Source organism: Miniopterus schreibersii, assembly GCF_964146895.1.
Source record: "Miniopterus schreibersii genome assembly, chromosome: 3".
NCBI classification, from domain to species: Eukaryota; Metazoa; Chordata; class Mammalia; order Chiroptera; family Miniopteridae; genus Miniopterus; species Miniopterus schreibersii.
Genome location: NC_138103.1, coordinates 10,933,559 through 10,948,366, shown reverse-complemented (window position 1 = coordinate 10,948,366; position 14,808 = coordinate 10,933,559). Strand labels below are relative to the sequence as shown.

At 45.1% G+C, this 14,808-nt stretch overlaps 1 pseudogene across 1 annotated transcript; it reads left to right on the top strand.

Moving 5' to 3' along the window:
* Nucleotides 1-13,651: 13,651 nt before the first annotated feature.
* Nucleotides 13,652-14,277, top strand: LOC308555049 (rRNA-processing protein FCF1 homolog pseudogene; annotated as a pseudogene). The gene has a single exon. The product of its transcript is annotated as an rRNA-processing protein FCF1 homolog pseudogene (transcript).
* Nucleotides 14,278-14,808: the final 531 nt, after the last annotated feature.

Genomic DNA, 14,808 nt, shown 5'->3' with positions numbered 1-14,808 from the left:
TCCACTGCCCGGGTATATGCTCACCTTTACCCAGCTGAGATCGCCAAGCAGGTGGTGATGGCCCATCCCTTGGTGCTCCTCTTCCAGGCCACTGCCTGCACAAAGGAGAGACCATGTGCCCATGAGGGCCCAGATGAAGGGCCAAAGGAGGGTGGCCTGGGCCCACAAAATTTCAGCTCTCATCCTAGGGGTCAGGGATGTGGGACTTGGCAGGGGTGAGGCACAGATGCCCTTTGTGAAGGTCACACACCTGGGAAGGTCAGGTCCACAAATGCCTTGAACTCCTGCAGCGCCTCCTGCTGCCTGTCGCTCCTGACCTTGGCCCGCAGGGAGTAGCCGCTGCCAAACTTGCTCTTGAGGTGCTGTGGGCTGCCCAGGCACTTAAACTGACCCTGCACCATGATGGCCAGCCGGGTGCACAAGGCCTCACATTCCTCCATGCTAGAGAGAGGGGATGGAGGCCTGACACAGGGCTGGGGTATGCTACACCCACCCTCCATGTGCAGATGGGAAGGTGTCAACACCCAGATCAGGCTCTTCCTGATTCCCAGAGTGTGGCCCACATGCTAGAGCCTGGGGAATCTCACAGATTCTTTACCAACAGATGTCAGGTTTCTCTCCACCCAGCCCCTCCCTCCCATAGCCCCTGTCACTGCTCATTCATTGACCCGCAGGGACCCTGGCTCTGCCTATGGGGGGTGATGATGATGGCCTTGCCGGATTCACATGCCCTCACCACAGTGTCCCAGAGCAGGCGCCGGGCCACAGTGAACGGTTCGTCCAGAAAGATGACCACAGGCTCTCCAAGGAGGGCAATGCCAGTGCTCAGTTTCTGCTTGTTGCAGCCGCTGGGGGCAGAGAGGAGGAAGGTTTGGGTGAGGGGCAATTGTGAACTTCCAATAGTCCAACCATGTCCTCCTTTTTCTTCTCTGTCCAGAAAGTGCTCACAACCCCTGGTGGGGCATTTAGTAACATGGCCCATCACCCTCCCCCAGGAAGGCATTGTAACCTGGCTGTCCACCCTGAATATAAACCATTCCCCTGGACACAGGGATCAGTCTAGGTGAGTACATGGTCAATGAGCCTTCTTTGAGGAGCTCTATGGGTGTGGGGATAAGAGCAAAGGGCCATTTTATTTATTTATTTTTAATGTGTGATTATTTTATTACTCTGTAAAAGGTAACAAAATATACAGAACAAAACTTTTCCTTTTTAAAACTAATGTTACAAACTCATATTATGCCTTATATGTAAATACTATACTCTATAGTTGATCATTAATTAGTTGTGTAAGTACAACAATATAGCCCTCTAACTGTTAAAACACACACACACACAAACAAGAAAAGTTTATCCAAGAGTGGAGTGTCCCCTGTGTGTTTATCCTGAATGATCGGAGGATTTTGTCAACTAAGGGAGGAATCACTGTGTGTTCCTTGCTGTGTAAAAGAGTGCTTTAGGCCCCGCCAGGCGTGGCTCAGAGGTTGAGCATCCGCCTAGGATCCAGGAGATCTCGGTTCGATTCCCGGTCAGGGCATATGCCCGGGTTCCGGGCTCAGCCCCAGGTCAGGGCACGCAGGAGGCAGCCGATCAATGACTCTCTCATCATTGATGTTTCTATCTCTCTCTCTCCCTTCCTCTCTCTGAAATCAATAAATATATATTTAAAAAACAAAATAAAAATCTTAAAAAAAAAAGAGTGCTTTAGGTACGGTTTTCGAAATAATTTTCACCCCTCAAAAAACACAAATATACAAAGATGCATCCTTCATAGAAATCAAGTACAAACCAACCAATTTGAGCTAATTTCAAATACAGAAAAAAGTATGGCACAAAACAGAAGCCATGAGGTGGTTTTCTTTAGTTACACTGAATCTCTTAACACGCATGCCAGCATGGAGCTTTTTAATCAGACACAGGTATCTTTCTTTAGTTCAGTCAGCCCTGTTCCAAGCATAAGAGAGAAGTTATTCAGTATTAACCATCATCGGGCCTGTTTGGCACTTAGATACAGATGGGAAAAATAAACTAGGGACTCGTCCACTGGTCCCAGCCTCAGAATATTCCCACTGAAACAGCTATTCTCCTTTTCAAGGAGCTGGAGTACGAGGAGGGGTCTAGTTTCAGAGAACTACAAATACAAGGTTTAGAATTTGCATGTGACCCTCCCAGAACCATGCAAGAGGCTCTGCCCTGCCCATTCCTGGCCTTCATGTGGCCTTGAACTTGAACTCGTCTATTTGCTGCTCGGGGTTGCCCTGCCGGCTCTGCCCTGCACTTCTCCCAGCCTCGCCTCGTGTTCTCATCGTGGGTGATGCTGTGGGTCCTCTTGTTCTCGTCCCTGGCCCAGGACAGCTCACTGGGCCGGGGGTAAGCTGCTGATGCACGGGCTCCTTCATGTTGGCCTCAGTGCCCGCTTCCCCCCCTTGCGGTCATTCAGGATGCCCTCGCTGGCCAGCTCAGCACGGCAGCCCTGGAGCTTTATGCCCTCCTCCTGCAGGTTCTCTTGGACGTGACAGCCCACCAGCCAAGGGGTGGGCCTCAGGGCGCTGGGCTTCCTCCTGTGTGCTTCCTCTCCTCCTTCCGCTGCAGGGCCGGAGGGCCAGAGGTTCATTGAAAAAATGAACGAACACATAGCGTTTACAATGTGCAAGGCGCTGTTCTAAGCTTTGCAAATGTTAAGTAACTTAACCTTCAAAAGACACAAGGAAACACAAAAGCCTGCTTGAAACCGAAGCCGAGAAAGGGGGGGGGGGGAACCAAGGACAGCATCGCTCACCCCAGGTGTCTCTGACTTGCCAATTTAGGGAGTGGGGTACTGCTGAAAATGTTCAGGGGTTGCTATGCACAACTCTAGGGGAGTCTGGGACTCAGGAACTGTGTGGCCTGGCTTAGTTTAAGCTAATTGGAGTTGGGTTAATGTCACTGGCAACAGAAAATTGAGGAATGCCCCTAGGCTTCTCAGCAGAATATCAGCAGCTCAGATGCCTCAGACACAGCGGGATAAGGGAATGTGTGTTTGAAAGGCAAACCTTCCAAAGTCAGAACTCTCTTTAGTGGCAGAAGAAAGGCCTGTCCTTATCCTGCCAGGACAGGAACATCTGTGGTGCTGCTACCCGACCTGAGCCACATAACTGCCCAGGGCCAAGAGGAAGCAGTGCCTCGGGGCAGCCAAGGCCATTGACCCATTTTTACTGGAAGGCCACCTCCCTGAAGATCCACAAAGTGGCATAGTTACCCCAAGCCCAGGGCTAATGGGCCTTGCCCTACACCCCAGCACTGAGAAGAGCCGGAACACATCTTATTATTGGAGGTGGCAGGGCCGAGGGAGCTCCATATCTTACCTGTAGGCCCTCACCAGCTGGTCTGAATTTGTGTTTATGAGTAAGTTATCAATAATTCAGTCCACACAGGCACTGATGTGGTGCTCGGGGATGCCCCAGAGCAGGGCATACATGACCAGCGTCTCCCGGCCTGTCATGTGGTCCAGCAGGGCATCAAATTGGGGGCAGTAGCCAACCCACTTCTGCACCTGGGGTTGGAGCAAGTCCGAGAGGGAGGCACATCAGAAGGAAAGCTGCCAACTGGACACCTGCCCTGGCCTTGCCCCAGCCCACACACCTGCCTCTGCCTTATGCATACCCACATTTGCCACATGAGCAACCGTGTGCCTCAGGGGTGAGTGGGACAACAGTGATGTCAGGGAGGCTGGGACACGGTGCTCGCTGTTTGTGTCTGTAAGCAGGTGCACATGGGGTGGAGCACTTACTTGGCACCCTACCTCCTGCCCATGTGGCGCAAAACCTCAGCTCCAGCCCCTCCCTACTTCTTGCCACCTTTCAAGTGTCTGGTCAATAGAATACACTTTATTCTTTCCCCTTTAAAAATATTTTCTGTTAAGCATGTATAGACATGAATAGGTTTTCTTTGTTAAACATTTACACAGAGGCTACTGGAACCTCTTGTTGGGTGTCTGCCCCAGGCCTGGTATGACCAGATTGGTGTTACCTCCAGGCTTTTGCATGGATGGGTGCTCCTGCAGAGGATTGTTTTGTGTTGTTTTTGCCAAACAGTATCATCGCGTATCTACCAGTCTGCAACTTGGTTTTCTTGCTCAATATTATGTCTTAAAGATCTTCCTCAGTCAATAAACACAGACCTATTGAGACTCAGTTTAACTGCTACATAATTATCCAGGGAAGGCTTCTAGATTTTACTTAGCTGATTATAAAAAATTCAGGCACATTTGAGTTACTTCCAGGTTTTGGCCACTGTGAACTTGCAGCGAACCAGCCTGCTTTGTTCCTGTGTTCAAACACTCCTCTGGAGTAGATGAGGAAAATATTAAGAATGCCGTTTTTGAAAAATAACCAAATTTTCTTTCCCCACTGTCCTCCCCACTGAAGTAGCTGGACAGCTGTGGCTCTGGAGGGAACTGCTGAGAAGAAGACAGATGACTTGAATGAAGGTACTTCGAATATCTCACTGTTAAATAAGAAGATCACTGGTCGATTGCCCTTATCAAGGGATTTTATTTTATTTTATTTTTACTTATTTATTTATTTAAAAATATCTTTATTGATTTCAGAGAGAGGAAGGGAGAGGGAGAGAGAGAGAGAAACATCAATGATGAGAGTCATGGATCAGCTGCAGCCCGCAACCCGGGCATGTGCCCTGACCGGGAATTGAACCCCGATTTCCTGGATCCTAGGTTGATGCTCAACCGCTGAGCCACACCCGGCCGGGCTCAAGGGATTTTGACCTAATGTTTCTTCTATTTCTGTTTATTAAATTTTTTTTTTAAATCATGAGGGGGGCCTGGCCAGGAGTGGCTCAGCAGTTGAGTGTCGACCTAGGATCTAGGTGATTGGGATTCGATTCCCAGTCAGGGCACATGCCCGGGTTGCGGGCTCGATCCCCAGTCGGGGGCGTGCAGGAGGCAGCCGATCAATGAAGACTCTCATCATTGGTGTTTCTCTCTCTCTCTCCTCCTCCTTTCCTCTCTCTGAAATCAATAAAGATATATTTAAAAAAAAAAAATCATGAGTGGGGCCCGACCAGTGTGGCTCAGCGGTTGAGCGTCAACCTAGGATCCAGGAGATCGTGGTTCAATTTCCTGTCAGGGCACATACCTGGGCTGCGGACTTGATCCCCAGTAAAGAGTGTGCAGGAGGCAGCCAATTAATGACTCTCTCATCATTGATGTTTCTATCTCGCTCTTTCCCTCTCCCTTCCTCTCTCTGAAATCAATAAAGATATATTTAAAAATAAAAAGAAAAATAAATAAAAAAAAAGAGTGGATACTGTGTTTTTAAAAAATGCCTTTTTAGCATCTATTGATAAATATTTTTCTCCTTTCATCTTCTAAGGTAGTGATTTATATTGTTGGGTTTTTCTACTATTGAACCTTATTTACATTTCTGGGATAAGCCAGACTTGATCATAATTTTTTTTTAAATCCTCACCCAAGAATATTTTTTCCATTGCTTTTCAGAGAGAGTGGAAGCTGGGGGGGGGGGGGGGAGAGAAAGAGAGAGACATCGATGTGAAAGAGACACATTGATTGGTTGCCTCCCACAGTGGTGTTTGCAACTGAAGTACATGCCCTTGGCTGGAATCAAACCCGGGACCCTTCAGTCTAACCACTGAGCCAAATGGGTTAGGGCTGGATAGAAGTCTTGAAAATGTAATTTGATTTATAAAAAATGAAGAAATGTGACATTTCTTACACACCTGAGTTTGGCATAAACCTGTTGCCATGGTGACTCATCTGGGATGGCCAAGGAGCCCTGTTCAGCACATGGTGGCACCATGGACCAGTGACAACATCACAGTGGAGCTAAATCTGAGGCAGTGAGCGACCCAGATAGAAATGCATGTGGATGCAGCTTTGTTAGGGTTTTCTAATGATATTAATTCAAGTAAGATTTTTAGGAGAAAACAGAGAAACAGAGGAGCAGGTTTAACATGATTTAAATTCCATATGAACCAGAAGGTCACTGCTCTATTTCTGATCAGGGCACATACCTGGGTTGTGGGCTTGATCCCCAGTAGAGGGCATGTAGGCGACAGCCAATCAATGACTCTCTCTCATCATTGATGTTTCTATCTCTTTCTTCCTCTCTATGAAATCAATTAAAAAAGTATATATTAAATTCCATATTTCCAACTGTGAATTTTTACAAACTGCCAAGAGGTAATGTGCAGATGGGTTCCAGGAAGACTAAAATCCATCTTCTTGCCAGCTGGACAGGATGAGGGCCTTGCAGCAGATGTCCTTTGATTTTAAATAATACAAAGAAATGTAACATTTCTTATTGCCCAAGTTAATGAAATAAGTCCACACTTTCTTCTACGTGAGCTTCATAAATGTATGTTGATGGATTACTGATGACAATAAGGCCAGATGGAGGATCTGCCCAGGGCCATGTGCCCTCGTCCCATCTTTTGTTTCATTTCTTTGTTTGTTCCTTCGTTTCCCTTTGTAACAGCTTTATTGCTACATAATTCACATACCATAGAGTTCACCCATTAACCACATTCACCCACTGATGAATGATTTTTAGTGGTGGAACCATCATCACAATCAATTTTAGAACATTTCATCACCCCCAAAAGGAACTCTCTATCCATTACCAGCCACTCCCCACTTCTTCCAATACCCAGCCCCTGGCAACCACTAATCTACTAACTTTCTCTAGAGATTTGCCTCCTCTGGACATTTCACATAAACGGGATCATATAATATATGTGGCCTTTTGTGGATGGCTTCTTTCACTTAATGTTTTTGAGGCCCTGTTGTATGTGGCATTATCTGTACTTCATTCTTTTAAATAATATTCCATAATATTCCATTAGATGGATAGATCACATTTTGTTTATTGATCTGTTGATGAATGTTTGAGTTGTTTTCACCTTTTGACTATTATGAATAATGCTGCTATGAACATTCATGTACAAATTTTTGTGTAGATGTAGGCTTTCAATTCTCTTCGGTGTACACCTATAAGTGGAATTGCTCGGTCATATGGCAACTCTGTGTTGAACCTTTTAATCTTTTCATTGTAGTCTTGTAGTCTTTAGTCCATTTATACTTAATGTAATCACTGATATATTTTAATTTAAATCTACCATCTATTCAGGGCTATCTATTTGTTCCATATATTCTAAGTTTCTTTTTCTCTAACTTTTTAAAAAATATATATCTTTATTGATTTCATAGAGAGGGAGAGAGAGAGAAACATTGATGATGAGAGTCACTGATCAGCTGCCTCCTGCATGCCCCTGACTGGGGTTTGAGCCCACAACCCGGGCATGTGCCCTGACCAGGAATCGAACCCTGATTGCCTGGATCCTGGGTCGACACTCAACCGCGGAGCCAGGCCCAGCTGGGCTCTAACTTTCTTTTCTAAATTTTTAAATTATTTTTTAATCCTCACCCAAGTATATTTTTTTCCATTGCTTTCAGAGAGTGGAAGGGGGGAGGGAGAGAGAGAGAGAAAGAGAAACATCAGTGTGACAGAGCCCAGCAGGGCATGGCTCAGCGGTTGAGCATCGACCTAGGATCCAGGTGATCGGGGTTCAATTCCCGGTCAGGGCCCATGCCCGGGTTGCAGGCTCGATCCCCAGTCGGGGGCGTGCAGGAGGCAACTGATCAATGACTCTCTCATCATTGATGTTTCTATCTCTCTCTCTTCTTCTCTCTGAAACCAATAAAGATATTATTTTAAGGAAAAAAGAAAGAAATTGGTCTTTGGTTTCAAAGGTAGGTAGGTCCGTAGTCCGACCCAAGTATGGCAACCTATATAGTGCCTCATATGGGGACAGCCCAATATCTTTACGAGGCGCTGTTCGAATCCTAAGGAGTGCAAGCGGAAGGCGTTTAGTCCAGGGCAACCTGGTTTCTAGTATTAACTTAGTCAAATGTCCTTTTAATGTCCAGTTCATTCTCTCTACCTTACCAGAGGAGGGAGGGTGCCACAGAGTGTGATATTCCCATTTCACCCCTAGGATCCTTCCTAGTTCCCTGATAATGTTTGCGGTAAAATGGTTTCCATTGTCTGAGTCTGTGTTCTCAACTATTCTGAATAGGGGAATGATAACGCCTAACAGTGCCTTGGTTCCGTTGTTAGCAGTGGCACTTGATAGTGGAATAGCTTCCACGCAACTGGTCAGATGATCTACTATGACCAAGAGATATTTGAGGCGTCCCGCCTTAGGCATGGCAGTGTAATCTCCTGGAGTACTCTGGAAGGGTCTTACCCCTGGGTCCCGTCCCCCTCGAGGTTGTTTCCTGAGGGCCTGCTTGCTTACCCTTCGACAAGTGAGACAGCTTGCTGTTACCTGCTTACCTGTTAGGGAGCATATATTCCTCTACTCCCGTAGTTTCTCAAGACTGCGTCACACATGGCTTGTGGACCCCCATGGCTCCCTCTATGTAACTGGGCCATCAATTCCCTCATAATCGGCTTAGAGAGCATTTCTCTCCCGTCTGGCAATAACCACCTTCCTTCAGAATTTTTAGCAGTTCCTATCTTGCACTGTTCATCTCTTTCCGTAGTGGAGACAGGGAGGGAGAAAGTGTGTTGAGAGATGAGCAGTGCCTCACAGTACCGGGAAGTTTCATCTGGGAAGAAACATGCTAAGCAGTTTCTTTCTCTGTATGACTCTGTATGAGACTAAGTTCCTCAGACTGACAGAGCCAAAGATTTCCTTCTCCTGACACATGGTAATGGGAACAACCAGACATACTACACAGATGGTAAAACACAAACAACAAACCCCCCAAAATGCTTAATATTAAAATGTCAGTGAAATCTAATGAGGGGAAATGGAGCCAAAAATCCAGACCTCTGAGTTCTTCAGAGCTTCCTCAGGAGGGCTGGCCCCATGCATGTCTGCCAGGTGGAGCATCTGGAAAGTTCATCTATGAGCATGGAGCAGATGGTGGCTTTGCCTGCTCCGCTGAGTCCCAGGAGGACAGTGATCTGTGCCTGGTACAGATTCATGATCAGACCTTTGACTGCCATGTGGTCCCTTATAAAACACCTGTGGAAAAACCAAAGTGTAACTGACAGTGTAACATGTACACACATGTGGCATTTCTGAAGAACCTCTGACAGGTCGAGCATCTGGAAAGTTCATCTATGGGAATCCAGGTGGAAATCTAGAAGGGACACCCTCTTTCAGAGTTTACCTCAGTCACTGTTTGGAGCTACTGAGAAGCCTGACAGGGAGCAATCCCAAGGGTTTTCCCAGATCCCTGGAACCTGGTAGTAGAGACCCTGAACCACAGAGGCCAGACGGTGAAGGGATCAGAGCTGGAAGAGGGAGTTTTCTCCCTGCTTCTAGAGCCACACCTTGCTCTGCATTACCTGGCAAAGCCCCTAAGATAAGGCACCCTGTCTCTTTTGTGAGAGGTATTGATCTAGGACAGGGGTGGGGAAACTTCTTTCTGCCAAGGGCCATTTGGACATTTATAACATCGTTTGCAGGCCATACAAAAGCATCAACTTAAAAATTAGCTATGAAAAAAGGTCCTAGATTTGCTGAATTTCAAGTCCCACCTGCGGTTGCCTTGGCAGGGCCAGATGAAATGATTTTGCAGGCCGCCTGCCGGACGTTCCCAACCCCTGATCTAGGGAGAGGATTCCCGACAGTGCAGCTTGTTTTCTGAATCAAATGCCTCCAGCATTTGAAATGCCATTTATTGTATCTTATTATACAAGTAATTCATATATAAGAGTATAAGGAAGAAAATAAAATCACCCATAATACTACCCTAAGAGATAACACACATTTCAGTATATGTCATAGACAATTTCTGTCCTAACGGTATTTGCACTAGACTTGGGTCTGCAGTGCAGACACTCGAGTTGAGTGGGATTTAGATGTCACTTCTTCCCACCATGTATCTAAGTATGTTTGGGAGCAGGGCGTTACCAAAAGGATTTGGCAAACTTCTCCTTCCCCCTCATTTATTTGATCATGATTGTTTAAAATCAAATATGACAGTCCTGTTCCCTGATTTCAGTCTCCCTTTTGCAGTAGAGGTGAACACGTGACAGAATTCTAGGCAGTAGGAATAAGCGGTGACCTACTGAAGGGCAGAAAGAAAGGAAAGAAGGAAGGAAGGAAAAAGCCTTGCCGAAAGAAAGCCCTTTGCTCTTATCTTTCTCTACAAATGAGCCGCAGCAGCCGTATTGCAACCATAAAATGATACACATGCAGAGCGAAGCTAATATGCTTCTGATGGCCCAGGGGAAATTCATGAACGCAAACAAGGCAGAAGAGAGAGCCGTGGTCTGGGACGGCTTTGCTGAGCAGCTGATCTTGCCAGAGCCATGTGCCTGCAGGCTGCTTGTTACGAGTGCATGGGAAATGCAATCCCTGCTCATTGAAAATAAGTAAAATGGGTGAGGACTTGAGCGCTCCTAGCAGCTACCACAATACACGAAAGAGTCTGAACAATCACCTACGTCATAAATCCTCTGGGCTATGAAATGATTTACTTGGCCCCCCAGGCAGAGGAAGATGACACAAGGTACAGAGGACACTGCCTCTGCCTTGGCTCATTATATTTAAAGAATGGAAGATTCCAAACTAAAAATAAAGCTCTGGAGGACACTCCAAGGCTCGGAGCTTACGCCCAGGCTTGCCGTCAGGGGCGCCCTTAGTCAACGCAGGGCTCTGCGTGTAGTAAATGCTCAGCAAACACTTGTGAGAGAACAAACACCCCCATTTCAAAGCCAGCAGTGAGATCTGGTTTGCGATTTGATTTGGTTATGTAAAAATGCTGGTGGAACAAAGTTGGCCATCAGATGGCTGAGCTCCAGTGTGTTCCCAACAAGGGTGTTTGTCATTACAAGGATATTTTATGTTATGTTCCTAATTTTGAAGATAACTTTACAGAAGGGACTTAGAACTCTATCACGAAATGGACCACTGTCCATAAAACAGAAGCCTCTGGCTCTGGCTGGTGTGGCTCAGTTGGTTGGAGCATCGTCCCGGACACCAAAAGTAACAGGCTCGCTTCCCAGTCAGGGCACATGCCCAGGTTATGGGTTTCATCTCCGGTTGGGGCACGTGCAGGAGGCAGCCAATTGATGTCTCTCTCTCCCTTCCTCTCTCTAAATATCAATTTAAGAAAAACAAACACAGAAGCCTCTGTGTACTATTTCTTAAGTTCTTGGAAGGAGGTTTGTGAGCTGATGCTTTGTGTAGATGGTGAATTTCAGTTCCTTTCATCAAATCGGCAGGCTCTTCCTGAATGAACTTGCTTTCCAGAGCTTCTTCACTCGGGGTTCTCCATGCCCACTCAGGTTTCCTGGTATCACACATGAACAGTGCCACCCCAGCCAGCTTGGCTCAGTGGTTAGAGCGTCTGCCACGGACTGAAGGGTCCTGGGTTCGATCCCTGCCAAGGGCACGTACCTCGGTTGCAGGCTCAATCCCTGGCCCCGGTTGGGGAACCTGCAGGAGGCAACCAATCGATGTGTCTCTCTCACATCGATGTTTCTCTCTCTCTCCCTGCCTTCCTCTCTCTCTGAAAAGCAATGGAAAAAATATCCCCAGATGAGACTGAAAAAAAAAGGAAGAAAGAAATGAATCAATCCTTATATAAAGGCACAAATATCTAACTGCCTGAAGCTTCCTCTGTCTAAAACTGCATTAACATCTCCTACAAGAGAGTTTTCTTCAGAGATGAGTGGTAGATGGTATAGCATCTGTTAAGCATTGCCTGGCACCGTGGCAAGCGCTTGCTATATATACTGCATCTTATTTCATCTTCATGACCTCCCTGTTTTACAGAGGAGGAAACCAAGGCTTAGCCACATTAAATAAACTTTCTCAGTGTCATGGAGCTGGTAAATTATGGGTCAAGGATTCAAGGTTTCCCAGGCTCTAAGCATAGTTGCTTCAGATTTGGAAATAAGGCGTACCTAACTGAAGTCTGGGAGATAAACTCAAATTAAATGCAAAGGTTTGATTTCCAGGAAGTTAAGAGAGTAAGGACTGAAAATATAAGGCTTGCATATATAAAATTTTTTAAAAAGTAAGGTGCAGCTCAGTGGATTGAGTGTTATCCACACACCAAGAGGTGGCCGGTTTGATTCCTGGTCAGGGCATATGCCCGGGTTGCAGGCTCGGTCCCCAGTAGGGGGCGTGCAGGAGGCAGGGTGTACGATTCTAGGCATTTATCCATTTCTTCTAGGTTGTTCAGTTTGTTGGCATATAATTGATCATAGTATTTTCTTATGATCCTTTGTATTTCTGTGGAGTCTGTTGTCACTTCTCTTTCATTTCTGATTTTATTTACTTGGTCCCTCTGTTTTTTCTTGATGAGTCTGGCTAAAGGTTTATCAATTTTATTCTTTCAAAGAACCAACTCTTGGTTTCATTGCTCTTTTCTATTTTTCTAATTTTTTGTTAATCCTCACCAGAGGATATTTTTTCCTTGATTTTTTAGAGAGAGTGGAAGGGAGGGGGAGAGACAGAAAGAAACATCAATGTGAGCGAGACACATCAATTGGTTGCCTCCCATACAGGCCCCAACTGGGGGCCAGGGATCGAGCCTACAACCGAGGTATGTGCCCTTGATCGGGAATCGAACCCAAGACCCTTCAGTCTGTGAGCCAATGCTCTAACCAGTGAGCCAAACCAGCTAAGGCTTTTTTTCTTTTTTGTAGATTCCATTTAATTCATTTCTGCTCTGATCTTTATTATTTCCTGCCTTCTATTCATATTGGGCTCTGTTTGTGCTTTTTATAATTCCTTTAGGTGTAAGGTTAGATTGTTCATTTGAGATGTTTTTTGTTACTTTAGGTCAGGGGTGGGGAACATCAAGCCCGCCGGCCATATAAGACCTGTGAAATCATTTGCTCTGGCTCTGCCAAGGCAACCACAAGCGAGACTCAAAATTCAATAAATCTAAGAGCTTTTTTCATAGCTAATTTTTTAAATTTAGAGAATACTGTATTAGTTTCTGTAATCAAACCCATGTAGATTAAGACCTTACATATTTCACACAGTGCATTACCCCTGTACAAATGGAAAAAATTATGTTGAACATTTCTAGACCAATATGACTGTTAATTTCTGTACAATGCCAACCCAACACGGTACAACTGGGATAGTTTTTCCAAAGTTGACAGCACAGCTAAAGTTTCCAAAAATTCAAATTATACATATACACACACACACACACACACACACACACATATATGTATGTATATATATATTTATTTATATAAATGATCAATAGCAGTATGTTATGTATCAATAGCAGCAACAGCTTTTCAGGTTCTGCAGTCATCTGAACAAAATTATAGAGACATCCAGCACACCCACTAAAAAAAAGAAGGTAAAAAACAATTATCTAGAAAACAGCAAAGCTCTGTTACTGTTGTAGTACCTGGAACCATTTTTTTTATTAGCTTCTCCATTTATATCTGGAAAGAAAACATTCTAGAATAACATCATTAAAAACAGCTCTGAGAAAGCAGTCACTACGTGTCATAGAGCAGGTATAAGTATCTGAAGATGAGGTTGATGGGCTGCGCCATCACCTCCTGCACCTTTGGCCCTGGCCGCGGTCCGCATGGTGGACGCTAACAAAGGCCACATGGAGGGTGGTTCGGGAAGAAACAAGGGTGCAGTGTTAACATGGGAAAGCAAAAGAAAACAAGGAAGTATGTGACCATGAAGCGAATGCTTAGTCTCAGAGGTCAGAGGCCTAAAGAAAGGATAGATTAAAGCCTAAAAAGAAAGAAAAGAAAGATCCCGGTGCACTCACAGAAAGAGACGACCCCCAACACCCCTCCTGCTTATTCTTCCAATATAACGCACAGCTGGGCCCACCTTACCACATCCTGGTTGAGACCAATTTTATCAACTTTCCCATTAAGGCCAAACTGGACTTGGTGCAGTCAATGATGGACTGTCTCTATGCCAAGTGTATTCATTATATAACTGACTGTGTAATGGCTGAAATTGAGAAATTGGGGCAGAAGTATCGAGTGGCTCTAAGGATCGCCAAGGATCCAAGATTTGAACGATTACCATGCACACATAAAGGAACCTATGCAGATGACTGCTTGGTACAGAGAGTAACTCAGCACAAGTGTTACATTGTGGCCACAGTTGAGACAGACCTTAGACAAAGAATCAGGAAGATCCCTGGAGTCCCCATCATGTACATATCTAACCATAGGTACAACATTGAGCGGATGCCAGATGATTATGGAACCCCTCGGTTCTAATACTTAAGAGACAAAGTTCCTCTGCTTCCCTTCAGCCAACTTCCTCTGCTGCCAGTTTATTAAACACCCTACAGCATGAGTTATTGCTCCACTCACCCACTTGCTCTGTTATGAGCTGAGTATGGTTAAATACACTTACTTTTTGATGTTTTGAAAATGATATTTTGTATCATTTAAAAATTTGTTGCATCTTTTATAAATCACATGACTGCTCTCAAAAAAAAAAAAAAAAGACCACACCAAGCCCGCAGGGTCTCAGAAAGACCCTTCTGGAATCAAGAACCAGAGCGGACTATTTCTTGCCTATATCTTAAAGATTTTTGGTTTGTGGTTACCATGTACTTCATATATGTCAAGCTATGTTTATAGCAGTATATTTAAAGTTGATGGTTGCTTAAGTTTAACACAATCTAAAATCACTACAGTTTTTGCTCACCCCTTCCACATTTATGTTTTTGTCATTATTTTTTACTTCTTTTGTGTGTGTATCCTTTAATTTATTGTTGTAATTATACATGATCAACCTACTTTTGCCTTTTAAGCTTTA